The 27,165-nt window shown below is 40.5% G+C and overlaps 1 long non-coding RNA gene across 2 annotated transcripts in view; it reads left to right on the top strand.

Moving 5' to 3' along the window:
- Positions 1–20,864, top strand: part of LOC123804131 (uncharacterized) — a 226,272-nt gene extending 205,408 nt beyond the window's left edge. For both annotated transcript variants that reach the window (XR_015723154.1, XR_015723155.1), the window contains one exon: positions 17,554–20,864. This is a non-coding gene — a long non-coding RNA (uncharacterized LOC123804131). The remainder of the gene's footprint in view (positions 1–17,553) is intronic.
- Positions 20,865–27,165: the final 6,301 nt, after the last annotated feature.

Below are 27,165 nucleotides of genomic sequence, written 5' to 3'. Positions count from 1 at the left end.
ATTTCTTCTCTGCTTGTGAACACATGAAATACTATACTTCTGAGCCCCCTTCAATCTTCCCACATTATTAAAGATTTTATTTATGTATTTGTCAGAGAGAGAGGGAGAGAGAGAGAGCACAAGCAGGGGGAGCAGCAGGCAGAGTAGGCAGAGGGAGAAGCAGGCTCCCTGCTGAGCCATGAGCCCATTGCAGGACTGGATCCCAGCAACCTGGGATCATGACCTGAGCGGAAGGCAGACACTTAACCGACTGAGCCACCCAGGCGTCCCGAATCTTCCCACATTATTAAATAATATGTCCTTTTAAAAGGAGATGGACAAACCTGTGAAGAAACTAGTGAGCCTGAGAGCCTCAGAAAAGAGCCTTCAGTAGTAAGCGGTCAGAAGGGATCATGCATGACTGCATCGAAACCTTCAGACAATGGTCTCCAGCCACCATTCCTGGAGACTTGAGTGCCTGGAGAAGAAGGAAGTCCCCAGTTCCTTGTGCTCGGGTGTGGGTAAACCTCAAGTGCCCGTGTGTCTCTCTTAGCAGCTCGTTCTTGCTCACCTTTGCCTACCATCAGGCAGCTCCTCTTAGTCAAACTTGTCTCAGCAACTCTTTGCTGTTTTTAAAACTGCTGTGCTTTTAAAACTCCTCTTGCTAATGTTATCTATATTCATTGCTCACCTTCACTATGTGGCGTGATGGTTTCTTCATATCAGAGTACATGCTTTGCATTGTAGGAGAAGAATGTAATACTATCTAAAACCGTACAGTACTGTTGGTCTGGCACATAAAAATACCCACCAAGGAGTATAGTCAGTGTCAAAGAATAAGATAGTTGGTGATTTATAGGTAGATATTGCACAGTGTTTTTAGTGATATTTGGGGAAATTGGTTGGAATTTTTGGAAGGGTTGAGAACACAGTGTGCTGCTGTATTCCTGTTTTAAGTAATGAAACACCGGGTCGTCCTATGTAAATTCACTAGCTGGCTTTCAGGGATAGATTCGATTTGGATTACATTTGCGAGCCACACAAATCTGTTATTAGTTTTGACTTTTCATAAGGATATATTCAACTCAGTTATGTCAGAAGGGGGGAGGAGAAGAATGCAAATTCTCGAACGTCTTCCTTATTTTACTTGTCTTATGAACTATATTTTAAGAAGATCTGGCATTGGGTAGCAGTGAAGAGGAGGAGGATGGGGAAATGGAGTGATTTCTGGTAGTCAATCTCAAAATAACCATAGATTTTTAAGGATACTCATGGAGAATAAATACAGTGGACCCTTTCAACCACTCAAATATTCATTTCATTTTAATATTCCCTGTCTCTAGTGACACATACTGGCTTGGGAAGTATGTTGCTACATCCTCTGTTTGAGAACTTCATGGAGTTTATACGCCTAATAGTCTCTATGCTTATTTTGTTATTCTTTTCTGTACATTTCCCAGTCTCAACTTGTGGAAAAGCTTTATGGGAAGGTGATAGCAGCAAATATATTCAGTGCTTCCCACATGACTAATAAGTTAATATCTTATTTTGAGTAGCTGGAATTTTGAATTTTGCCAAGGGCTTTTCTTCCTTTCTCAGTTTCGTTTGGCTTCAAAACAGAATTGTTTGACTTTAAAGAGATGGTTCCCTTGACATACATGTTAAATCCGGAATGTAAACTTCTCAGCTTCTCAATGAGTGAGAAGTTTTTCTTGAATGTGTAAGGTCAGATTTTGTTTATCTGCATTTCATTATTTTTGGACTGTCTTATATGCCACCTCAGCGTCAATTCTTCTCCAACCAATAGACATTGCCCAGTGGAAGTCCACTGGGAAAAAGTTTGGTATTACCTCAAGCAAATATCATAAAGGCTCTCTGAGGCAAGTTTGTAGATAGGAAGGTTGGTTATGAAAAAATCAAGTTTTAAAAGATTACATAATTGCTTGGATTAGGTAATTGCGAACATGAATGACTGAATCAATTTCCATTTAGGACAGGCCTACAGAAGCGTCCTTTGCTGTTGAGAAATGGGCACCTCTAGGGCCGTTCTGATTACCAGTCTGGTGTTCCGTTTATTACACCATGTGGCTAATGGTTCTTTGTTTCCATTTGCAAACAAAAATCATATTCAGAATCATGGGTGAGATAGTCATACTAGTGGTGCATTATATTTATAATTTCCTTTTTCCCAAAGAAATTTCATATTTATCACTCCTTTTTAAGCCAGGTTGGTGAAGTAGAAAAGGATTGGTAAGAGCCAAAGAATCTACTAAAACCAGCTGGCCTGTCTCTCCCTGGAGAATCTTGTCTTGAAGGGTCAATGAGATCCTGTGAGTGACAGTCCTTGCAGTTTTATCAAGCTAAGAACTTTTTTCACAGGTCCCTTTAGCTCTGGAGCCTTGCCATCTTCCTTAATAAAATTAACGAGTTAGGTAGCCATTAACAGTCTCTACCTTTCTCACTTTCATATTGTCATTTTTGTTAAACTTTGGGAGGTAAGTAGAGTAAGGAAGTGTGTTATAGTGACTTAAAAAAAGAGATACATATGTGGCCTTCCTCCAGGTTCCAGGCACAGAGCTCCTAAACCCCCTGGAGTTTTCCTGGGAGGAGAGTGATAAAGGTGCTATTGTTATGTTAACGAAGTGGCTTCCTCTGGATGGGTGCCGGTTGCCAGGGAAACCAAGAGTGTGTTTAGAGGGTTGGAACTTTCATTCCCACCCCCACCGCACCTCCAGCGAGGGGGCAAGGGGCTAGAGATTGAGTTCAATCACCAGTGGCTAAGGATTTAACCAGTCATGCCTGTGTAATGAAGCCTCCATAAAAATGCGTAAGGACGGGGTTCCCAGAGCTTCTGGGTTGTTAAATACGTGGAGATGGAGGGAGAGCAGAGTGCTTGGAGAGAGCGGGGAAGCTCTTCCTTCCCCCTTGCCCTACGCAGCTCTTCCTTCTGACTGTTCCTGAGTTATATCCTTTTTAATAAACCTGTGATGTAGTAAGTAAACTGTCTTTGAGTTCTGTGAGCCACTCTAGCAAATTAATCAAACCCAAGGAAGGTTGTTGGAGCCTCTGATCTATAGCTTTTTGGTCAGAAGCACAGGTAACAGCTTAGGCTAGTGACTGGCCTCTGAAGTGGGGGAGGGGGAGCAGTCTTGTGGGACTGAGCCCTTAACCTGTGGGATCTGATGCTATCTCCAGGTAGATAGTGTTAGAATTGAGTTGAATTGTAGGACACCCAGCTGGTGTCCAAGAATTGCTTAATGATGTGGAAAAAAGCCCACTATACTGGAATTGGGTACAGAATCCCAAGATGTTAAAAAAGAAAAAAAAATTCTTGGGGCACTTGGGTGGTACAGTTGGTTGGATGTCTGCCTCTTGCTTTTGGCCTAGTTCATGATCTCAGGGTCTTGGGATCAAGCCCCCAGTGGGGCTCTGTGCTCAGTGGGGAGTCTGCTTAAGATTCTCTTCTGTCCCTCTTCTCTGCAGCCTCCTTCCCTGCATGCACACTTTCGTGCTCTCTCTCTCTCTCCCTCAAATAAAAAAAAAATCCTTAAAAAAAATTCCTTTTCACTAAAGAGGAACTGAAACAAGGAGGTAAAGTGAGTGGCCTGATTACGGAGGATGAGAGCTGAACTATCAAACACATTCCCTCCCAGCTGTGCTTTCCTCTATGCGTTTGAAGCTGATGGGGCCTGTTGTATCCTATGAGGAACTCTGTGGCTCCCAGAGGTGGACAAACTTTCATTGAATGCAAATGATTTTAGAATAGACAACAGTAAGGTCAGACCCAGGTGCATCCCAGATGAAATCTGATCTCAAAGAAAATTCACTGAAGCTGCTTTTCTGGGTAAAATAGAAATGTTGGGGGCTCTGAGCTGCCTGCATCTGAGAAGAGCTGCCTGGCCTATGATCAAGGACAACAATTGTCCTAGGATTTGTTAGTTGTTAAAGAAATGGGTCTATGAGAAATTTCAGCTTGATATTCTAAATCAACCCTACTTCCTTTTAAAACCAATGGTGATTTTTTTCCTTTTAATCATTTTGAGCCATGAACTGCTTTGAGAATTTTATTATGGGTAATATGATCATTGTACAAAAATGCAATATGAACCATCACAGAGAATTTTTGCAAATAATTTCAGTGGGAAAAAAAAAAAATCCCCTGGATGCCCTGCATAGGCCATGGATTGGCTCTGAAACTTCAGTACACATAAGAATATTACTGGGACTCCATTTTCAGAAATTTGGATTCATTACATATTAAGGAGTTGGCCCTAAGATTCTGAATTTTAACAAGCACCCAAGAGAATTCTGATTCAATGAGCTGGACTAAATACGGAGAAACATTGTGATGGGGGTCCCTGGCTCTCAGTTAAGAGACGCTGTCTCAGATTGCCTTAGATCTCCAGTGTTCCTGGGGCACGTGGGTGGCTCAGTCAGTTAAGCGTCGGCCTCTTAATTTCGGCTCATGTCATGATCTCAGGGTTGTGGGAGCAAACCCTGTGCTGAGCTCCATGCTGGGCATGGAGCCTGCTTAAGATTCTCTCTCTCCCTCTCCCACTGCCCACCCCCCACGACCCCTCCCTCCCACTCACACATACACATACACACACACACACTCTCTCTGTAAAAGAAAAAAAAAAAAAAAAAAAAAGAACTCCAGTGCTCCTGAATACATTCCCCGAACGAATATCATCTTTTTCAGTTTCAACCTAAAAAGAGACCTGTCTCCCATCAAATAAATGAGACAAACTGAAACAAAAACCAAACACAAAGTAAGTGAGATTCTGTACAGACGGAGCCAGTTTCCCTGGCTTCCTAGCCTGGCATCACGGTTGAGCATTCAATTTCCAAGTTGCCGGGTGACAGGAGGCCAGGCTTCATGCAAGTACGGGGGCTCCCCAGCTGCGTTGTAGAGTGTAAGAACTGTCACATAAGAATGGGCTGGTCTCAGTGCTGCCATGTGTGCATGGCTTGCTCTGAAGCCACGTAGTCAAGAGCGATTGCAAATGGGAGTTGAGATCAGAGCCAGAGAAGTGGGACTGAGCCGCAGATCTGACTGTCCACGGAAGGTCGGTCAGGGTATCGTAGGACTGGCCCTCCGGAACGGTTTGGGTGGTACAGTTTGAGTTGGATGGAGGCAAGCAGTTCAAGGAAGGAGGCTGTGAGCAAAATCAAGTCGTTGGTGCTATCAGATGCTGGCCAGTTACACATGCTAGATTGACCGGACACAAGGTGCCCTACATGAGACCCTCACTGATGACCACTTACTATGTAGAGGTCCAGAAAAAGAAACCTTCACAGATGGTGACATTTCTCCGTTCATCTTCTTTCTGATGACTCCTTCTTAACATCGAATTCACGGAGAAATCCCGAATCACTCGTGCTATGCAGTCTCATTAGCGATCTTTTTTTGGAGGGTGTCATCCAGTTCGGGTGGTGGGAAACTCTTCTCTCTGCAGCACGGGATAGCAACTATGTTAGGCTTTGTGAACCACAATACCACCTCTGTAGTTTATTCCTCATTTTTTCCTTTTTACGGTCTGTAAATAATGTGAAAACTCTTCTTAGCTCTCTGGCGGTACAAAAGAAGCAAAACAAGGCAAGGAATGGATTTAGCCCCAAGGCTGTAGTTTCCTGAGCTCACTTGAGGATCCCAACAATAGCAGTAAGATTGTCCAGTTTTTACATGACATTTGATATTTTCTAATAGCACATGTTGTCCAGTGGGAAAAAGAATAGTTACTTATTTCCTACTGAGGTATATCCCCTACCTTATATACTGATGGGAGAACCTGAAGCCGTAGTATGAGAAGTAGTGTTTTCTAAACTTGAGGGTTTTTTTTTTGTAGCCAGCTAATATTAAAATCTGTTAAGGACAGAGTTGAATTTAACTTGGTGTCATTTGATATGAAAAATCAGAAGTGACAATGGTCCATTTGTCCTCTTTGGGCTCTATTTTTAAAATTGCGTTCTGTGATTTTTGCTTTTATTTTAAAAATATGAGCACATTCTGGATTATTTTATTACCTAAGTACTATCACGGTATTTCTTTAAGTCCAAGGAGACATTTGAACATAAGATCCTTTTGGTTCTCGGTAGTATTATCCTAACTGTTGCCACATCATAAGACAGGAACAGAGGTAAATTTAATAAAGGCCAAGTGATTTCACAGTTTTGAGGAAACTTTTAATAGAGGAAAAATGGTTGCGTATTGAATCATCACATAACCTATGGTATGTTTGGTACCGAACTAGAGAGATCCTACAACATAGATGTTAGTTCTGTATCCTAGTTAGAGCTGAAGAGGTTCAATTTCAGTGAAAGAGCATTCTGGTTACATTTAATTAATGTTGTTACTTTGACTTTTGGTGATGATATATTTGTAAATTTGTATATAATTTGTCCTGTTATGAATGTGTGTGTGTGCATGTGGGTCCTCAGTTCAGATCAGTCCCAGAGGTGTTAGGAGACTATCATAGTGGTCAGTGTGAAAATTGAGCTGGGCACAAGGCAGTTACAGTCAGGGTGGTTAGAGCAGGTCCATGCTGGTCCGTGCAGGACCATTTTGCATAGTAGAGAAAGGCACCCCTTGCTGTGGGCGGGTGCAGGGGCGCCTGGTCTGGCCAGCAGGGATTGCCTGGATGTTAGCCTCATCAGTTTCCTCAGCAGGGCACTCTTGCTCGGGGGTATGTCCCCATCCCAAGTAAGAAGCAATGAATCTGAGAGAGAATGTGGGAATATAATCTTTGGGACCTGGTAGCCAATTAAATCTAGAGGCCAAGGACTGCACCCCGACTTCTGGCTTTGTGACCATTGTTTTTAAAATAATATCTGATTTATTGAATCTTTTGCAATAATTGCAATAATTAGTATTAACTTTTGAAAAGCTTTGAGGTAGGAAAAAAAAAAGAACCTGTGGAGAGACTATTTAAAGAGGGAACCATGGCAGTGATAGGAATGGACAAGACACCCACTACAAAGTAGAAACGTGGAAGACTTAACCACTTCCTCTTTCCTGTGTGTTTATTTGAGAATGCCATAGGCATGAATCCATAGTGCCCTCTACTGCCTTACCACGCATCTGGGCCAACATGGAACAGTGTGATCTCTTGTCATCTGTGCATTTTAATGCCAACTTCCTCATAGATGGACTTGGAGCTGTGGTTCTGGGAAGCAGAAGCACGGCTGAGTGGAAGTACAGGGAGAGGCTTTGGGGGGCACAGGGGAACAGGGGAGTGAGACCAAGCAGAGTCTTGAGTGGTCATCTCTCTCTTCATTTCTCAACAGATAGTTAGAAATATTTATTTTGGGGGCACCTGGGTGGCTCCGTCAGTTAAGTGTCTACCTTTGGCTCAGGTTATGATCTTGGGGTCCTGGGTTTGAGCCTAGGGTCGGGCTCCACGCTCAGTGGGGAGTCTGCTTCTCCCTCTGCCTCTGCCCCTCCCGCTGCTCATGTTCTCTCTCTCTCTCTCTCTCAAATAAATAAAAAATCTTTTTTAAAAAAAATAAATATTTATTTTGTGCGGGATGCTTACTAGGTCGTGCAAAATAAGGATGACAGGAATATAAGAGTAGTGAAAGCAATATTCTTCATCAGCCGAGAGCTTATACCGACATGGGGACGTGCAACACACCTGCAGCACGGCAAGAACACTTAAGGGTGCAAACACAGACAAATTAGTTTCTCCCGCTGATAATTGGTTTAGATAACCTTCTCATAGTGTCTTCTCACTCTGAGAATATATCATTCTGTCTGTAGGAGGAGCCTCGAGTCAAGATGAAATCTGAGTGCAAGCACAGGTTTGTGAGTGCCTCTGTGTGTGTGTGTGTGTGTGTGTGTGTATGTGAGTGTGAGTGTGTTCTGTTATATTAGGGGGTGGTGTATATTAACTTGCAGAAGCCTTTGAGGAGGATAAATTAGGTCCATATTTTTGAATATGGAGAGGAGAGAACAAGAAATGCTTAGTGGAAAGGGGAGCAAATTCACAGGCAAGAATGAACAGTGAAATTCAAGCCTAGCAAAAAGAAAGGTTAACACCATTTCCCAGCTGGTGACCTACTACTGCTCTCTTACAAGATGTTTCCATGCCAAAGGTCTAATCACCAAGATCCCTTCAGTGGGATCTTCTCAATGTTGAGCCAGGCTTTTGCTTGCTTGAGGCCTGATTACTGTAATACTTGGTCTAATTCTTTTCATCTTGAGTCCATAGACTTGGGCAAAGCTGAGCAGCTGGTATGTATTTTTGTTCTCTTGCGATGGTGAGTACTTCAGCTATTAATCTTTGAAGCTCAAAAACAAGTCGCAATAGCTCTCGACCAATGTCCTGGAGCTCTCAATCAAGTTGATGTTTTGTTTGGTTGCATTATAAAGAGATTTAAGGACAGTTTGAGTGGTATCCATTCCTTATAATTGCTGATGTTAAACGCAGCCCTAGAACAAGGTGTAAATGGTTGGAGACATCCTTGGAGACAGGTTAGTGATGAAATGCGAGGTCTTTAACAGGCTTTGGTGGGAGGAGCTTGGTAATAGTTATATAATGTGTGATTTGTGGCAATGAAAATACTAAAAGGGCCGATGACTGCATCATAATGGACACACCTTTAACAGAGTAGTGTATCTGTTCCTTTGCAGTTTTCATATATATTTAAATGAAGCATACTAATCATCATGGCAATGACAAGAGTGGCTGTCAGGGATCACAGCGCAGCTCTGCTTCAGCCAGTGAGGACACAGAGCAGCATTGTATAAGCAAGCCTGGGGGCCATGGAATCGGGTTGCCTGTTGGCATCATGGTTCTACCACTTGCTAAGCAACCTTGGGCAAGTCACTTAACTATTCTCTGAAACTTGATTTCTTAATGATAAAATGGGGATCTTACTAATGTATACCTATTATGATGGGAATCAATGGAGACAGCATGTGTAAATCACACTCAGGTGTCAGGCAAAAACGAAGGGGAATATTGGTTTATTTATTGTTGTTGGACCTGTTACTCTCTTGCACTTTATTTATCTGGAATTTAAAAATGGAGATAAAGCTTCCTGGGAATGTTTTAAAACTTGTAGACCTGAGTTCTTCCTGGAAGACAGAGTAGAAGGACCGTATATCAGAAGAATTAATATGTTTTCATTACAAACTGAGGGCTTCAGAGGGGAGGGGGGTGGGGGACTGGGATAGGCTGGTGATGGGTAGTAAGGAGGGCACGTATTACATGGGGCACTGGGTGTTATATGCAAGTAATGAATCATGGAAATTTACATCAGAAACTAGGGATGTACTACTGTATGGTGACTAACATAATATAATAAAAAAATATTATTATATATAAAAAAAAGAAACCTACTACCCAAACCAGTATTGCCGCCCTCCCATTTCTGCTGCCCAACACACATTCCGTGCATGTCCAAGCTTTATTGCTGTACCTCAAGGATCATCTAGTTCAGGGTCCCCAGGCTGAACAGCCTTTACCCTCTTGCCCAGGCCACCACTCCAATTCCAAATTCAGTTCCCCAATTTTGAGTCTGTAAATTTGACATAAACCCTTTTGGAAAGAGAAAATCTTTGAGATTTTGTTGTTGTTGTTTTCGTTGTTGTTGGTTCCGGGCTGGAGGAGTAACATGCATCTAAGTCCTCCTAATTGAATGAAGGTCAAATCTATGATACTTATCCACGTGGGTCAGACTATCTTGAGTGAGAATTATTCCAGCGAATTTAGACCATATGGACACATCCCACTACTTTAACCTTTGGAGCTCAGCAGTCATCTACCTATGGGCAGAGCCTCATCCTCTCCGTAGGACAGCCAGCTCTTCTGCCTGCATCTGAGCTGATTTTGACCCATTGTTCATTCTGAATGGTTGAGGAGCTTGACTTTATCCTCTGGAAACCTACTTGTGCCGGGCATCCTTCCTCCTTAGCCCTGGAACACTCAACAGTTAAGATGCCAGAAAGATGAGATGGAAGCTGCAAAGAGGATTAAGAAGAATCAGCCAACTGAAGTGAAATAACACTACCCCAAGAGACTGGTTTTCAGGAGGGCAAGCAAAGAAAGTATTTCAAGAATGAGGAGGGAGCCAATGAGATCAAATGCTGTTAGCAGATGAAGTAGATGAAAATAAATTGATCACTGCATTTGGCAACATCGATTAGGTTAGTTTAGTACATGAAACTCGTCTTCTCTTTAATTCTTGTAAAATTTCTGTGAAGGTAACTCTTTTGTATTTTTCGCAAACAACCTAAAACTCAGGATACATAACCTGTCCAGATTCACATATTTAAAAAGTGGTAGAATTGAGACGTGAGCCCCAGGTTTTCTGATCCTAATTCCCATTATCACTAATATCCGCTATTTACATTTTTGATTGACTTTAAATCATAGATTTCCTTTTTCCCAGGATATTACATTTTAAGACTCATTACACATTGTCGATATAAGATTTCGTTCCACTCTTATGACTCTTGAGTTATTAAGAATCTGGTAGAATCATGTTTTTGGGAAACCCCTATTTTATCTGGGAATAAAATAGACCTGAGCAGGACCACCTTTAACACTCAGCCCTCTGAACACCCTGAATGTTTTGTGGAAAGTAGAATGGAAAGAGGAAAATGTAAAGAGAGAGAGAGAGAGGATTCCTGCATCCTCAAGTAAATCCTTTTCCTGAGCACGGTTAGCTGGCCTCCCCCGAAGAGACTTCTGAGAAGGTCAGCACGTATTGGTTGTGGTCATTCAGTGTTCTAGGCAGCATGACAGGCGGCTAGTAATTCTGGGACTAACAAGTTCGAAGACTCTTGAAGAAAGAAGACCTGGGTATAGAGTCCAATTTTATTGCTTCAATTTTGCTGTAAGCAAGCACAAGTCATATATCAAGGTCATCTCAACCTTGTCTACTCTCTCTTTAGCTTTAGATTATCTTAAGTATTTTTAAAGACTAACGTACATGCAAAACGTTGAACAGTTGCAAGCATTCGTGCACAGCATTAAGGCACTAGAATTTAGGCACTAGCATCAAGTGGTTCTTTTGTAGTTCAATGATTAATACCATAACAAACATTCAAATAAGGATATGCCTGTGGCTTTGGAACAATGTGACGAGGACTTCTGTGATAAGGGACTAATTAATTATTTTGTCTGTTCATAGGCCCCAATGGTTGAGTAGACTGAGAAATGCTGCAGATATTAATTTCTTGAGGACAAGAGAAGAATAAGAGGGAGATTGATTTGACCAATTCACTAGTTTTCATTGCTTTTATCCGTCATAGGACTTCTAATTCCTTGTTTCTCTTACTGAAAAAAAAAGGAAAAGTTACATTAGAGATACGGTAATGCTCCAAATGGAGAGAAAAAAAAATTGGAATGTGTATGAAAGTGGCTCGCTTCTCATAGATATCAGATTCACAGTAACCCACCAAAGAATTTCAGATCAGATGTCTTCTGCATGCATTTCTTTTGCTTTTCCACAAGCTGCAGTAGACAGCCGTCATCCTGAGATCAAAACCTGAAAAAAGTCATACTAAAACTTTGGCACCATGGGCAGCAACAGTAATATTTAAGATATTCAAGACTGGAAAGAATCTCTTAAAATTTAACTTCATTTTGAAACATAAAGTACGGAATTCTAGAATTGCAAAATACCAACAAACAGAACTTATTAAAAACCCAACATTAATTACAACAACCCAAGTCATGGGCCAGTGCTAAGTTTTACGGGGCTGTTTTGAATAGTTTAAAAGCTGAGACTTATGCTAAGTCAACATGCCTGGTCCATCCAGAGCCCTGTGAGTGTCCAAGACAGCCACAAAAATGCTGACAAGAGTCCATAACCTTGAATTCAGAGCCTCCATGACTGAGCCTATTGTTTGCGAGTGTGGTTGGAAGCTGGAGCTCGAGCCTCAAAGGCATGACACCTGCCTGAAAAAGAAAGTAGCTTCTGTAACGGCAGTGCCCTGAACAGATTCTGGAGGGTTGCAAGGCTCCAGGATATAAAGTTTAAGGATGGATATTAGGTGGTTAATCTGTTAGTGCTTCACATGTTGGTCTAGGGTGGGTGGGGCAGGATGTAAAGTCACCGGCTCGGCCAGAACCAAGAATTCATCCACCATCCTGCTGTTAAGTAGTTGCATATCGTCTTGGCTCACTCTGAATGTCTCAGTGGTTCTGTTTTCTTATTGGTAAAATGTGGGGAGAGTGATTGTCTCTGCCTCTCCCAGGATTAATGAGGTGGTATTCACAAAGAGCATTGTACTCTTAGAAAAGAATGCTCTGTGGCAAGACATTATAGGGCAATAACATGAAGCATGTTTAAAACACGTGCCCGCTGTTACCAAATGGGTGCTACGGCTCAACAGTCTTGTGTCTCAAATACAAACCGATGCATATGGAACTGCTTATGGGTAACAGATGACACGCTGAATGACTGAGATAGTTGATTATTATACGGAAGGTAGTTCATGCTTCAAAAATGCTTTATCCTTGCTATTTCATCCTCAATGCACTGAAGACATACTTGAGAAATCCCATTTAGATAATCACTGGCCATTGATGGCGGAAATTAGAAACGGAGAAAAGGACCGGGTCACCGAGTCTGTTTCCTGGGAGACGACATGGGAGAAGCGAGCCCAGTCACAATGCCTGGATGCACCTGCTGGGTGTTAACTCAGCTTCCTAAGCTTGCCTCTGTGACTGGGGCCGCAATACCTGCCGCACGGAGCCCAGGCTGGCTACCCCCGGCCTCGCTCTTCGCTGTTGCCTGAAGTCTTTTACACAAGGACCACGCTGTAAACCTCCAGGATCCACACGTCAGTAGCAAGGCTCTGCAATCAGAGTGGCACCTGTGAACGTCCCACTTTGTGCAAGTTTTTCAGACACATTTCCATTTCTCAGGCAGACACTAAGCCAGCTGTTTCCTGAAGAGCATCTTTTCCTATATTTGGAGGTTCTGGGATTCATTGCATTTATCAGCTTGCTGAAATCAGATGACTTTATTCCCCTAACTAAAATTCTCTAGTGCATTCCCATTGCATTTATTTTTTTTTAAAGATTTTATTTATTTATTTGACAGAGAGAGACAGCCAGCGAGAGAGGGAACACAAGCAGGGGGAGTGGGAGAGGAAGAAGCAGGCTCCCAGCGGAGCAGGACCCTGGGATCACGCTTAATGACTCAGCCACCCAGGCGCCCCTCCCACTGCATTAAAAAAAAAAATCCCATCTTTTTACCCCAGTCGTCAGGACCCTACCAGAGCTGACCTCTAACCTCCTCTTGAACCAGCTACCCCTTGTTTGCCAGGCCGTACTTTACACTCAGTCCCACCCCAAGCCTCTGCCCTTGCTGCTTCTTCTGGCCAAAGTGCTCTGCCCCAGATTCTATGCTGGAAGCTTCGTATCTCAGTTCAAATGTCACTTTCTCAGTGAGGGCCTTCCCTCAACATCTGATCTGACATCCTGCCCTCCCCCTCCCCACTTTTCATCATATCCCTTCATTACATTGTTTTTCAAAGCACTTTCAGTTACTGCAATTACCTCACTCATTTGTCGTCTTATTGTTTCCTCCTTGTGGAAATAGACAGCTTGACTGTCTGCATCGCCTCGTAGCCCTTGTGCCTGGAAGAGCACCTGGAACATAATAGCATCTTAGTAAATATGACTTCAGCGGATGGATTGGTAGGCAGTGTTTGAGATTTAGGTTTCCAAATTCTTCGTGGGGTTTTTACTTCTAGTCACTGTGACTAATGGTCACGGGGATATGCTTGCTCTGAGAAAGTTTTTCATCTAATGTATAGTTAAGATAGCCTGGGATCATTCCACTCACCATGGCTTAGCTTTATGGACAAGAGGGAACTTACAGAGAATGGGATCTAGGAAGACAGCTATTGTTGGACTGTTTAAACCTGAAGAGACTTCTTACCTACTTTTTGTTTTCTATATAGACAGAGGGTGTCACAAAAGACCAGAGCTCAAATCTCACTCGCAGAAGATTGGAAAGAAACTCAACCTTTCTGACTTTGCATTTTCATGTATTGCCTGCCCAATTTCTAATCTAAAGGATGTTATGAGGACCAAGTGAGATAATGTGGCCGAAACGCTCTGAAACCTTTAAATTAGTATTTGAATGTAAGATACCAGTGTTTACACATGAGCATCTTCAGTGATCTGTCTGTTGACCCCTGTCTTCCTCACCAGCTAATCACCTTTTACTTCTTTTTATATCTGCAGTGCCCAGTGCAGTAGGTATTCAACACATTAGCAAATGAATGAATGGGTGAATGCTGTTATTATTCCTATCTTTCTCTTGGTCAACTCCTGTCTCCTCATTGTAAGCCTTATCAACTTTGTATTTATTTTTCACTCTCTCTTTTTGGTAAGAATTGGCCATTAAATAGAATAGTTTCATAGGAACATCTCTCTTTTAAGGTAATTTCAGTGTGCCTTTCTGCTGTTATTGTCAGTGCATATGGCCTGGACATGGTTTTGGCGTACCAGAGTACCATAACGGAGAGAGAGTGTCTGTCCAATAAACAAAGTGAAAGGCACAGAACATACTGGCCATGGCCTTCTAGGGTGTAGACTCCAAATATTTGAGACTTTTTGTTAATCACAACCCCAGCCCACGCCAATCTATGTGCTATAACCATTGAGGAAACTGAAGTTAAGTCCTTAGTGAATCATGTCCTAGTCTGTTGGGCAATACCTTTATTTTGGGATTTGGGTTATTTGTAGATTGTCCTTTTTTGGTATAAATGAGCGTCACTGTTTATTTCCATTTTGCAATAAAAAGCTACTGGCTGTTTAGCCAGAAAGCAAATATTTTCACTTTGAATTGCTTTCTGGACATTTTTCCAATGGTTTCATTTGAAGCTGTGAAACACATTACTCCCCTTCCCTCCTCCCATCCCCCCCCTCCCCCCCATTTCCTTTGAGGTCTATCAAAACCAATGCTTCAAAAAATAAAGCCAGTATTCTTTGATTGCTTCTTTACCATATGAAAGGGTCAGAAAGGCTGAAATAAATGCTTGTTTGGACTCAAAATGCTGCATGCAGTCAAGGAAAGTCTGCCAGCCAACCAGGTATTCCAGAATATCTTGCCATAGGCCAGCCTGCCCAGGGACTGGCATTGAAATACGTCTGGGCTTTGGTATTTTCTGTGTAGCTTAAAATGCTATCTTTGGGCACATTTATTGGGCTGCATAAGAAATATTGTACAATCTGCATAGTGATGAAGTTACGTATGTCTTAAACATGTTCTCCAGTCATAGAATATTCCTTTTGCAGACCTTTGGATCCCTTAGGTTGTTTTTAAATTTAATTTTAATTTTCTATTTTTCCATCTGGATGCACTTTCCACTCACCATTTATTTTACTAAAATTTTCCAGCTTGTTTGGATCTTTATCCATTGAAAACCTTACCTCCAAACCTTTGCCCTTTACACAATAACACACACACACACACACACACACACACACACCAAAACAAATTTTAAAAACCTTAAATTTAAGAGTTTAATTTCATTTCCAGCTATAATTTACTATCAGTAGCCTGGATGTCCCTTATTTTAGTCATTTCCAGCCCTGCTTGGTTCAACTCAAGGCACTCAGATCCCGATTGACTCACAGTCTAGGTATTTAGTAGATTTGTAACTTTCCTTTTTATTTTGGTGACACTGCTTAGGTATGCCCTGCCATTCTTGACATAGCTGATAATGGGAAGCCTTCAGAAGACATTTTTCTTACTTTTTAATAACAGCAAGTGATAGCAGTTGAATAAAAAATGAAAGAAAGAAAAAGAAAAAGAATTTTGAAAAAACTCATCATGAACAAAACAGCAATGAATTGCAAATTTTCAGAAATAGGTTGGGTATTAATATTTCAGATTCCTCAAAAGTAGGCGAACTGTTTTCCTCTCATTTTTTCCATAGTGTCCTTTAAGTAGAGGTTGAAGGTTGCTTGATAGAGGTGAATAAAATTCACTGCCCTATCCTTATGGAGGGCTGACTCAAACTTTCAAATATTTTGAGTGGTAGGCAAAGTAAACACAAGATAATTTTATGAGTTTTAAAAGTGTTGTCTGAACCCCAGGGGAAGATCCAACTGGATCAAACCTGCTTTATCCCTCCTGGATGCATAATACACTCTGGCAAATTAAAGGTTTTGAGAAGTCCTATAATAAGGAATCTTGTTGAATTTGGTATTTCCCACACTTATCAGACTATGAAATTCTCTTCCCATAGAATGAGAATTAACTCTCATAGAAGATGTCCACAGAACACAGTCAGAAAAAGGTTCTGATCATTCTAAAACAGAGGGTGGGTGTATGGGGCACTGTCTTTGCCACGTGATCAGCAAGAGAGAACCAGGAGAAGTAACCAAGTTCAATGGCTACCAGCTGGAACCTAGGAATGAAAGCACAAGATATGCTCTTGGGTGGAGAGCCTTTGCCCACAGGGAGAACAAGACTGAGGGAGAGAAGAGTTGTGGAGATGTTCCATGGGACCATGAGCAGGCATGCAGAAAGGCTCATCTTTCTGGTAAGCCAAGCTTTTCCAGCTTGGTTGGATATTTGAATCATGTAGTTGTTTTATGTTGCCTTGAAGACAATTGACTGAGTTTCTGTTTTTCAGCGTATAAGAGAAAAACAACATTCCTGAGTCATTAATTAAATAATTACTCAGCATATCCCTGGGGAGTGTTCATAATCGTATTTTTAAAACAGGTTCAAATTATCTGTCATTGTTTTCAATTTAAACCACATCAGTTAGATTTCCTACAAATTACACACACGCGCGTGCGTGCACACACACACACACACACACACACCACTCACACCCACATGTCTGTTTCTCATTCTGTGGTGACATGTAATGAAAGGTTATTGTGAACCTGGTCTACATAAGACAGCTGCCCTGCAGATGTTCCAGAAGTGTATTAAATGCTCTACACATTCACGTTGGCTTCTACGAGTCTGAAGCTCTTACCCCAACCGAAGTACTTCAACTACTCATTCCTCTTCCATTTACTTTCAAACTGAATGATTAAGGGACAATATGAAAAACACATGTGAAATGCCCACTGAGTTTTCTTTTCTTCTTTCCTTTCTTTTCATACATAAAAACAATGGGGGAAAGCCAATGTAGAGGTACTGGGGCCAACCAGTGGTTTGCTTTGAAGCTTACCAGGGACACTAGGGAAATTTGCCAGGACATGGATTGTGTTTGAAGAGTCAGATCAAAGAAAGAAATATGGAGTGTCAGAGCCTGGCATCTCCTGGGTTTGGATGTCCAAAGTGCAATGTCCAAAGCAATTTTCTTTCCTTGTCCATGTTGCATTTTGTGTCACTCCTCTCTTCCAAAAAGTCCTTGAAGTGAAAAGGCGTATGTTTGGTGTGGACAAACATGTAAACTATCATCACATTTAAAAAATGGAATTGTCAAGTAGCCTTGGATTTAGATTTCATGTGGGGATTCACTGATCCCTGGAGAGGTTTAAATCCCTGGTTAGTGAAGTATTTCATGTCTTTCATCCTTTCTAAGGATATTCTCTAAGTTCATTTAACTTCTAATTATTTTTTCCCTTAATTTTCCAGAGTTCCCAAAGGAATAATTTTCTGTAACTCTACACTTCTTGGAAGCAATGAGGGAAAGGTCAAAGGACTCTGGTGAGAATGGGCATGAGAAATAGACTGATACACAGTGGCCTAGACTTTGGACCTCCTAAGACGTTACACTTTTCAGGATAATAAGGGGAGCCGTGGCAAGCCTGTGATCTTCTGAAAGTTCCAAGTGGACGCATGGAGTGCTCCTAATGGCAGTATTTCATGGAGGACGTAATTGACGTTTGTACTCTGAGCTCCAAACCTAGCAAGTTGTTTGAGTGTGATGAGAGAGATAGAAAAAAGTCTGTGCCTCGATCATCGATGATCTGCCCTTCTCACAGACCCCAGCCCCACAAGGGAGCAGAGCCACTTCATTGTGCGTGCCACTGCAGTATCTTCTCTGCGACTGCTCTTCAAAGATTCTGAGAATCTTCCGAGTCTGGTAAAAAAAGGTGGATGCTACATATGTTTCTGATTTTGATTCTCATAATAACATTCCCTAAGATTTCCAAAAGGCCGACACCTTGAAAAAGCATGTTAAATGGCATAGTGTTGGTTTTTGAATGTTTTAAATGCTGCATATAACTTTGGTTGGTCCTGGGTATGCATATAGCATTGAATTAGAAATCAATGCAGTGATCCTTTTCGGCTTTATTTTCTGCAAGAAGATTTAGGAGTAGACAAATATGTCTGTGGAGCTGGGGTGACTTTCCAAAAGGGAACATAGAGCCAAGGTTTTCTTTCTTCTTAAGCACCAGGGCAAAGCTTGGCCTCACACATATAAGTTGTGACAAGTCCATTTCTGGCTGTGTAGTTGGACCCCAGAATATTATTTCCTCTTGTATTTCATGATTCTGTCACTCCAGGATTGGAGTCACTCACTCTCTTACCATCTTAGATTTCAGTTTCCATAATGGGACCATCTGAATTGAGCATTAATTTTTTTTTTCCCTGGGAAGAAAACACCAAATCATTTAATTAACCCCTTGAGTCATCAATTCATCAATAGGCCAGGCTCTGTACTTTGGGATAGTTCAACAAATAGTTTTACCACTGACCACAGAGTTGGATAGAATAATCCCTTTCTGTAGCGAGAACAGGGGATGATCCAAGTCAGGGCATATGGGGAATGATTTCTCTTGCCATCTGCATTTTGCATAGGATCATGTAACCACCAGACCAGTAGGCCCTCTCATTCACCCTGTCAGCTCCAAATAGAGCAGACTTCACCCAAAAAAATGTGTAGCTAAATCCAAACAAAGAAATGGTTTATGCTCTTCTCTTCACATCCTTGGATCTTAGGCATTAAAATACTTCTTTTCTTTTCCTCCTAAGATCTTTTACTTTAAAATTTTTAAAAACTCACAGTGCGTCAGCATAATCTTCTTATATTTTTGTTATTGTTGTTTTATTATGCTTTTGTTATTGTTTAAGAATTAAATGAACAAAAACCTTTCTCTCCACCCAGTTTGAATTCCTTTTTTTGTTAAGCTGTGGTTGTTACCCTTTTCTCTAGGGTTCATTTAAATTAATCCTCAAAGGTTTGAAACGAAACGAACTAACATATGTGTGTTAAAGATCAGGTCTATATACAAATCTGTTTGACTATTTTAACTAAATATATGAAACTACATAGTAAATGGAATGAAAATTTGGGACTCTTGTACCAACCAGTTATTTGGGGGTGTATATCTAATTAAATGATTTGCGTGAAACTTGTACTTTTCTGTTAGGTATTTGTGTCCCATAGATAAATGAACAAACTATAAGACTAAGAGGGAAATCCAACTGAGAATAATTACAGGTTTGTTTTTTTTTAAGTGACTGAAAACCATGGAATTGTGAGAATTTTTTGTTGTACTCCATTCTTCTCATTTGCGTGTGTGTGTGTGTGTGTTTCTGTATGCCTAACCCATTACTTTGATGGATATTCTATTCGTTAATATTCCATTTGTTGCTAATTGATTCCTTTGACATTCCTTCTCATTTTGTGACAATGCCGACTCCACTGGTGGTGGCCGACATTATGGGAAGAATAAATTATGCATATAGTTTTTTGACTGTACCTTCATGCATTTTCTTGTGCCCAAGTATGGAAGAGTGATAGAAACCACAGTGAGGAGGGAAGATTCATGGAAAGTGTTTGCCTGCTGCTGTCTCTGCAGAATGTCACACAGGTGGCCTTTCTGACCAGGGCTTTTAAGTGATGCTTCGTTCGTCAGTGTAGAACACTTCAGAATGAGCACTGTCTCAGAAATCCCAGAACAGCATCTTTGTTACTTGCTGTTCCCTTGGGAGGTTCTAGACGATAGGAGAGGAGACCATGCTGATTCGGAAAGGAAAAAGGCCAGTCTTTGTATCAACACCTAAGGGATCAATCTGTCATCTATTCCCTGTAATCTCAGAGGGCGGAGGCAACCATGTGTTTAATAATATCGAGGACTTTGTGACTTACAGAAGTCAGAGCCGGGTCTGGAATCAATGTGATCCATCCTTTCCTGGAATATAAGACTCTTGGGAGAAGGATTTGTGCCTCATCACTTTTGAATCTCACAGGGTGCTTAATAGTGAAATAATGGCCCTACTTGTAACTTCGGCAACTAATAATGACTGAGTTTCCACTATGAACCAAGCAATATACCTAGCACTTCATAAACATTACCTTATGTAATCTTGATTATAATTTTACAGTGTTATTATGAGTATTCTCACCTTAATGACAAGAGAATTTACTCTTAAAGTTTATATAACTTGTCCAAGGTCACACAGCTGGTATAGAAGGTTGAATAGTGGTCCTCAGAAGACATGTCCAAGTCCTAATCCCCAGTACTTGTGAATGTAACCTTATTTAGAAATAGGGTCTTTGCAGATGTCATTAAAGTAAGGATCTTGAGATGAGATTATCCTGGATTTAGGGTGGGCCCTAAATCCAATGATAGGTCTCCTCATGGAAGAAAGGAGAGGAAGATTTGTGACACACACAGAGATGGCCCTACGAAGATAGAGGCAGAGATTGGAGTGACACATCCACAGAACAAGTGACATCAAAGATTTGCTGGCCACCACCAGAAGCTAGGAGAAAGGCAAGGAATGGATTTCCCCTCAGCCTCCAGAAGCAACCAACCCAGCCACCACCTTGATTTCTGGCCTTCAGAGCTGTGAGAAAATAATTTATGTTGTTTTAAGCCACACAGTTTGTGGTCATGTGTTATAGCAATCCTGGGAAACTAATACAGCTAGTAAGGGATGGGAACAGCTTCGAAAACCAATCAGCAAAGCCTGTGTTTTGAGTCCTATCCCTTATACATCCACTGTATTGACTAGGCCAATGCTGTGTGTCTAATAAATGTTTAATAAATGTTGCTGGGTTTAAACTTATTTGAAAAAAGCAGATGGTTGAATTTTGATTCTTCTCATTTCCTTGGAAAAATGTTAGTGAAGGAAAGCATTTGGAGTAAGAACAGCTGTATTTTTTGGTGGTAGCTCTTTGGAACACTGTGAACATGTTCCTGTAAGATTTTCCTTTTGATTACATAAATAGCAAACAATTATAATCACAGAGATTTAGCATTTCAGATTAATTGATCAGACATTTGTTAAAAACCTCCTGAAGTGATAAAGGCAGTCCCCAGACTGAAAACTTCCCAAAACATCTTCCAAGAGCACCCCCTTAGTTGTTTTCTTATTTTTACTTCTGTGGAGATGATTATGTTAGTTTATTTGTTTTATTTTTTTTTAAGATTTTATTTATTTACTTAAGAGAGAGAGAGACAGAGCACAAACAGGGTGAGGGGCAGAGGGAGAGGGAGAAGCCGACTCCCTGCTGATCAGGGAGCCTGATGCAGGGCTTGATCCCAGGGCTCTGGGATCATAACCTGAGCCGAAGGCCGACACTTAACTGACTGAGCCACTCAGGTGCCCCGATAATGTTAGTTTATGAGCATCTCATTTTAATGAGGCTTGCAGTTTGCTCTGCAGAAGCAAAAAATGGTGGAGCAAGTGAATAGCGAAGAGGGCATGGAGGGTAAGAGGGAGGACAGGATTTCAGGTATTATACACAACAAGACGGCAAGTGCAAGAGGAGAATTACCAGGAGATGGCTGATGGAAAAGTATGACATTTTGCTCATGGTATAGGTTTGAATAAAATAATGGACTTAAACCTTTCTGCCATAAATGATTTCTCTGAAAGAGAGGATTTTAAAGGACTTGGACCAGAGGTATGGATTGCTCTCCTCAATTTACATTAGATTTTGGTTTTGGTAAGAATCATTCTTTCCTATGCCCTTTGTCAACACCATCCAGGGCTGCAATGGTCAAGCAGAAAGGTCACCCCACAAGTCTCTGACCCTTGAGAGTGCTGGCAGCACCTCACCCCAGTGAAGACTCAAATCTCATTCTGCTGGAACCAATGGCTTTTTCAGTGTATCACTGAAATGGCAGAACATTTGTATGACATTTTCCCCCAAAGAATTTGTGTCCTTTTTGTAAATTTATTCTTTATTGAAACTCCATAAGCTTGGCATTCTTATCCCTATTTTTCAGATGAGGAATTGAAGTCTGGGGATGTTAGATGGCCTGCCCCAGACCACATGGCTCTCAAAGAATCCTGGGATCTCTGGGGATATTTCTTGATCTGTTTCTAAGTGGAGGAGTGGTTGGGAGTTGTGGGCCTTTCCTTCACCAACCCGTAGGCCATTCCAGGCCAGAGTAAGTCTGGTGCCATTGCTGAGAACGAGCTGTAGAAATGCTTTAAGAGTTGGATGGTACAGTAGACTAAAAGCACGGGAAAGGAAAATGGATTAAATATCCATTTCATTCCAGGAGAGTTATATGCTTCTAGTTATAGAAAACGCCCTGGAGCTGCCAAGGTTTCGTTTTTGTTTTTTTTCTCCTCATCTCCTTGGGGGAAGATAAACCAGAGAATTTTTAAAAATACTGTTGACATTGTTAAATTCTAAACCTCCCTCTGCTCCTACCAGGAACTTTCCAAGAGCTAAATAGAAGCAATTTGGGCATAGTACCTAAGACAAAGTAAATCCACTAATACACAGTTGTCTGTTTTCCCGGGTGTTAAAGAGCGTATTTCCAGCAACTAAATTAAAATCAAAGATTGCCAGCAACTATTTCTAACCAACTGCGTCTTGGTGCTTGAATTTAAGAAGGATGTAGTTAAAAAAACTATAAGAATATTTTTCAGTCTTGAAAAGAAACACCTCTTCAGAGACATAGGTAAAATACTTCATTCCATTTTAATCACCTTACTCTTTGTCTTTACTATTTTAGTAACATTTTCTTCAATTAAAAAAATAATCATCTTAAATCTACATAAAATTCTTTGGCCTTTATAAACACATAAAAACTTGGGAAAGAAAACAAAAATTACTTGTAACTTCACCATTCGATTATGAAAACTGGTAGCATTTTGGGATATAGCCCTCCAGTTAGTCATGTGTTTGTGTGTGCATATGCATACACATGTGTGCGTGTATTATAAAATCAAAACTGTATTATTTTAAAATATGCTTTTACACTTAGCTATATTATTATGAACATCTTTTTCTCATCGCTATTATTCTGTGGCCTCATTTTAAGTGGTTTTATAATATTTTCTTTAATCTTTTTATTGTTTTTTATATATATATATTTTTAAAGACTTTATTTATTTATTCGACAGAGATAGAGACAGCCAGCGAGAGAGAGAACACAAGCAGGGGGAGTGGGAGAGGAAGAAGCAGGCTCATAGCGGAGAAGCCTGATGTGGGGCTCGATCCCATAACGCCGGGATCACGCCCTGAGCTGAAGGCAGATGCTTAACCGCTGTGCCCCTATTGTTTTATATTTTTGGAAGTATAAATAACATGCTATCATGCTAATTATCATGCTAATAACATGAATCTCAGAAAAGGTCTGTAATTTTCTTAGAGGAATTTATGATTGAAAGAGTATGCACACATTTAAGGCTTTGGATACATTTTGTCATTTTATCCTCCTAGAAAGTAGGAAATATTTACTCCTTTTACCAGCAGTGGATTAAAGCTCCCATTTCCTTGTACACTAACTGGCACACTTTGTTTCAATAATTGCCAATGTGGTAGGCAAAATACAGCATTTTGTTACTTAAATTTAAATCTATTATTAATAAAGGTAAGAATTCATCTGTTATTCAGTCATGTTTTTCTTTTCTGAATGTCTATTATTTATTATATTTTTTGAACATATTTTTAGGTCTTTATTTTTGTTGTTTTTATTGCTGATTTCTAAGTGCTGTATAATTGAAGAAAATCGCTTTTCCTGCCATGAATTCCTTTGACATTACTAGTGGTGTGTGAGTGAATTCTCCATTTTTAATTTTTAAATTATGTTTTAATTTTAATTAAGTTTTTAATTTTGTTGATGGCAGTTTTGACATTAAGAAATTTGCTTTTGAGGTAGTCAAATATATCGGTCTTGTCTTTTATTGGTGTTATCCTTAAAATATTTACTTATTCATAACTTCTATGCCCCAAGGTCAGAAAAATGTTGATATTTTTTTCTACCAGATTTTTAAACTGGTGTTATTGTTCATGTTTAGTTCTTGAGTACATCTGGAATTTAACTTGGTATCTTTTATGAGGGAACAAGTTAATGCCTTCCTTTATATTTAGCCTAGCACCCAAATAATTCATTATTCTTCTGATGATTTGACATGAGACCCTTTCATATGCCATGTTTTATATGCACTTGTGTTTGTTTCTGAACTTCGTATTTTGTTCTAATTATTTATTCTTAGACTTCTACCACACTGTGTTGTTTTATAATATGGTTTAATAACGTGAATGAATTCTCTCTGCTTGTTGCTATTTCCATCTTTATTATTTAAAATTTTTTTCTTGGATACTTTGATAGTTCACTCTTCCAGGTATATTTTAGAATAATCTTGTCAAATAAAATATTAAATTATTTAAAAATATTAAATTTTAATTTAATATTAAAATCATTAATTTTAATTTAATATTAAAATCATTAAATATTAAAATATTAAAAATTATTATTTAAATTAAAATATTAAAAATTATGTCCAATATTAAAAAAATAAATGTCCCATTGGTATTTTGATTAAAATTGCAGTTGAATTTAATGTGTTAATTTTGGGTGATCTGACAACTTTTCAGTATTTAGTCCTAACTCAGGCTCTTTATTTGTGAAGTGACTTTATCCTCTTCAGACACTTTCTGAGGTTGTATCAGATATTTCTAATTAATTCTCCACAGGGCGTAGATGTCACGTGTTCTATATGCACCCCTCAATTTGCCTTAGAAGCTGCCTAGACATCGGCATACCTAAGCAGTGGTGTGGCCACCCTGCAAAGGCTATTTAACCTGGGCTTATATCATATGCACGCACACACGCACGCACTCAGGCACGCCCGCACGCACGCACGCACGCACGCATGCACGCACCCACCAGCCTGCGCGCCTACGCTGCTTCACTCTAGAGCGGCGGATTTGAAGCTGATTAAAGAAGGTGGAGGAGGAGGAAGAGGAATTTGATCACAGGACAGAACAGGTGATGGTTTTTTAAATCCCTTCTTTAGTTGGTGGAGAGATAAATTACCGTTGAGTAGGAGGCAAATTTTCCAGAACCATGAATAATATTATTTAGATCGTAAAGACTACTAGAGATGACAAAGGCTGTTGCGGAACTGAGCTGGTGTCTCAGGGTAAGCAGCATTCTGCTCTCAAAGATGGGAGTGGGGGATGAGCTGAGCCTGACCACTCAGGCCCTCCCGGGCTTCTTCCTTGGCCACTTTCCTGTCTTCGCCTTTTCTCAGCTCTGTGCTTGTGTGTGTAGTTAGGAGGGCAATGAAGGTGGCTGCACTGTAATTAATGATTTTGACTATAAATAATCTACTTGTTAACCTTACTTCTAATTAATCACGGATTCATCCAGTAAGATAAATGTTTAAGGGGCACTTGGGAATGGGGGTTGCATAAAACACTTAGACATTGAAATAAGTTATTTCACTTGTCTATGTTGGTCTTTGCTTTTCTGCCTCTTTCCTTCACACACACACACACACACACACACACACACACACACAGTACTATGGGTTCCCCTGGCTATTTTATGAACTAAGTTTTGGGACAATGATTTTTATCTTCAACTATTATTTAGAAAACAAATATTAATTTTTTCTATTTAGTGGAAGATGTAAATACATTTCTTAAAGAAGATTTATTTATTTTATTTTGAGGGGGAGGGGCATAGGGAGAGGGAGGGAGAATCTCAAGCGTGTGCAGACTCCAACCTGGGCCTTGATCTTATGACCCTGAGATCATGATCTGAGCCAAAATCAAGAGTCCAAACCCTAACCAGGAGCCACCGAGAAATTCCCGAAGCTGTAAATACATTCTTAAGTAATTTTAAGATTTCTTCCCTCAGTCTATCCCTCTTGCCATCTGAAGCCTCAGGTTTTTGTGGTCCCCTCATTTCCTTCTTCCCTGGCACTGAATTGCCCTCTAACAGGAATATTCAGAACACCACTTTATGTGTTTTCTACCCTAAGTCCTTCACTCCTGATTGATATGCCTGAATGAAAGGTGCAACTGTTGATCCCCTGGCCTTTGAAGGGGGAAGGGACCTTTGTCCTTCTGACAATTGCAAATGCTTTAACAAGAAAACCTCCCAGACAGGTAACAAAGTGGAGCATGTTCTTTATGTATTCTCCGGGACTTCAGAAAAAGATAAGAAAATGAGCTTAGTTTGGAGGATAACCGATTTCTCCCTGCAGGAAAAGCTATAGAAAGCAGTACTGCATTTTCAGTGCTAGCAGTGTCCTGGCAGATGCTTAAAAAGGAGGAGGAAATGGGAGGGAGATAAGAGGAAGGAAAGTGAGTCAAATCACTCTGGTTGTGAACCTTACAGCTGGCATCTCCTGCACCCCAATCACCTTTTGTTGTGGTAGAACTCTCCTCAGAATCCCAGGATACTTAAAGAACCCTCTTCTAGGGACTGTTGCATCTGGACACAGGCGACTCAGTATTACGTTGGTTATATGCCTTCTCTTCTTCAGAAAATAGCCTGTGCTGGCAGGTAAAAGGGATCCCATGTCTCTTGTGACTTCTCCACAGGTCCTTGTCCAGGGCCACCTGTTAAAGGTACTTGAGAAGTTCAAAACAGTGCCTGATATCAGGGCTTTTCCTGAATGGTCTCAAGAACTGACTCATTCCTTGCTTTTCTCTCCTCCATTATCCTAGAAAATTGGAGGGGGTGGGCAGGATTGGGAAATAGAGTCCTGTTTTTTTACCTGGTAATAGTCTTAAAATTGCCTCACCACTGCCAAATTAGCCATCTGGTCACTTTTACTTTGAGGATAGGCTCATTGAAGGTGAAGAGTTGAATTAAAACCGTGTAAAGATTGTTTTTGTTCCGAAAACAATTATTAAGAAAAATAATGTATTTTGTCTCTAGGGAGGATGCATCTAGGATTTTGTGTTCTGGTCTGATACTATATTTTAGACTCACCCTTCACCATTAGGATGATAATTATAAGGCCAGAGAGCACACAGATGAGGATAACATGCGTCATGAACCTATTTCATGTAAAATTTTGTTCTAATTT

The sequence above is a fragment of the Ursus americanus genome, chromosome 36 (genome assembly GCF_024610735.1).
Source record: "Ursus americanus isolate L20-20 chromosome 36, mUrsAme1.1.p, whole genome shotgun sequence".
NCBI classification, from domain to species: Eukaryota; Metazoa; Chordata; class Mammalia; order Carnivora; family Ursidae; genus Ursus; species Ursus americanus.
The sequence above is the reverse complement of the archived record's forward strand: the minus strand, read 5'-3'. Positions and strand labels throughout refer to the sequence as shown.